This window comes from Octopus sinensis, linkage group LG8, assembly GCF_006345805.1.
Source record: "Octopus sinensis linkage group LG8, ASM634580v1, whole genome shotgun sequence".
NCBI lineage: Eukaryota > Metazoa > Mollusca > Cephalopoda > Octopoda > Octopodidae > Octopus > Octopus sinensis.
The window spans coordinates 26083006-26085505 of NC_043004.1; the positions used below are offsets into that span (position 1 = coordinate 26083006).

Here is a 2500-nt window from a genome sequence, read left to right on the forward strand (position 1 = left end):
ACTAGCATCTGGTACGGCAGTAACAGCAGCAACGGTAACGATTCCAATAGCGACAGCAGCTACACCAGCAACGTATCCAATAGTGATAGCATCAACAGTAGCGATAGTGTCAGTAACAACAGCAGCAGCACCACCAGTGCAAGGACACGGAAATATATTGGGGCTAATATTGGGGCTACAAAGGGTCCCTTCAGGCGACGTCTAGACACTCACAGGTCCTTTTTTATAATCCCTGAGAGGCGCAACGTTATGTCCATGGCCAGATATGTATAGTATTTAAAAGAAGAGGGTACACCATACAAACTTAAATGGGAACTCCTAGAACAACCTGGACCATATTTTAACGGGAGCAAATGATGTAAACTTTGCTTGGCCGAGAGTGCGAGTATCCTGAAAAACTCGCTTGACTCGGGGACATTCTTAAACTTCAAAAGTGAAGTGTTTAGTTGTTGCCCTTATCAGAGAGAATTCTTGTTGGCAATAGGAAATTTCCTGCTTGCCGACTACCGAACGGAAATCATGCGTATGCGGACCCGTTTCGGACGCAACTGGAACCGTTAAAATGGAGATAGCTCCATCATTCCCAGAAGGGATGTTGTTCAGCAGAATTTCGTTTCGTTTTCTTTTTTCACAACCCTGACTGACAAAGGCTGTATTCCTATTTCCAGTTTTAGAGAAGTTAACTGCCTCCGGCCAATGAGTCTGGCGAGTCGCCTATTCCGCTAAGAACTATAAAGGTGCAAAAGCAATGGTAGCACCATGACCGACTGTAACTAACAGATATATATATATATATATATATATATATATATATATACTTTGTTAATTTTATTTGTATCCCGATGAAAAAAAGTAGTATATATAAGATTTGAGATTTAAAGGAACAGAATCAACAAGAGAAATAACCATAAAAGAATCCTACATATGTTTCAGTCCGGCCATTAGATTCAGATCATCACCATTTAAGCGATGTTAGATGTAAAATAATCCCACATTATGTCCGGATATTATCAGGGAGGATGTTTACTTTCTGGTGGCGAGCAACGAAATAAGTAATATGAGGACCGTATTTTCAAATATTCAAATAATGTAAACAATAATTTATTAGGACGGCGAGGTCGTGTGGGGAGATATTATCAAATGAAATCTTGCTAAAATGCGATAAAGTATTTGAAAAATTGACCTATAAGTGTTAAAAGACAAAGTAGTCGTTTAATTAGAATATGGGCTGTTATGGGTTGTTAAGTGTATTGAAGACAAACAGAGATGAAATAGATTTTTGAGAGGGGAAAAATAAACACAAATGATTTGGGATATAAAAGAGAAAAATAATTCGATATTATATACTAAAATAACTATTAAGTTTTTAGCATTTCAATGTATTAAGGATGCATTCCATTATTCAGAGAAAGTTATAGTTTAAATATTTATGCAAATATATATATATGTATATATATATATATATATATATATATATATATATATATATATATATATATATATATATATATATATATATATATATATATATATATATATATATATATATATATATATATATATATATATATATAAAGTTAATATAATATAAGAAAATGGAGACGAAATATAGTGGATACTTAGTTAATTTTATTTGTATCACGATGAAGAAAAGTAATACGTATAATAACAGCCCATATTCTAATTAAACGATTGCTTCATGCCCCTTAACACTTCTAAGTCTATTTTTCAAATACTTTCATCATCCTAGATGATATCCGGACATAATGTGGGGTTATTTTACTTCTAACATTGCTTGAATGGTGATGATCTGAAACTAATGGCCGGATTGGAACATATGTAGGTTTCTTTTATGATTATTTCTTTTGTTGATTCTGTTCCTTTAAATCTCAAATCTTATGTGTATTACTTTTTTTTACATCGTCATACAAATAAAATTAATTAAGTATCCACTATATTTCTTCTCCCTTTTCTTATATTAACTTTATACATTATTGGGCAGTTTATCCATATATATTGCGGAACTTTCTCTCAGTATATTTGATAACAGCAGTTAATATCCGGAATCTTTTTTAAAATTCCCTATGAGGAAATTACATCCTCAATATCTGAATGTGTGTGTGTGTGTGTGTATATATATATATATATATATATATATATATATATATATATATATATATATATATATATATATATATACATATATATATATATATATATACATACATATATATATATATATATATATATATATATATATATATATGTATATATATATATATATACATATATATATATATATATATATATATATATATATGAATACAGAGATTAGTACGTCTGCCTATTTTGTATTTCTACAGTCAATTGTACAACATATTTGACTTAAATATGACCGACGCTCGTTTCTCCTGCACACACATCTCGCAATATTATTTGCATCCAGCTACTTTCGACTTGTTATTAGTGTGTGCACCTTTATGGCAAACTCACAAATAAA

General features: G+C 30.8%; 1 protein-coding gene across 1 annotated transcript in view; it reads right to left on the bottom strand.

Moving 5' to 3' along the window:
- Positions 1-2500, bottom strand: part of LOC118764515 (meprin A subunit beta-like) — a 58970-nt gene that overhangs the window by 48310 nt on the left and 8160 nt on the right. The window lies entirely within an intron of this gene.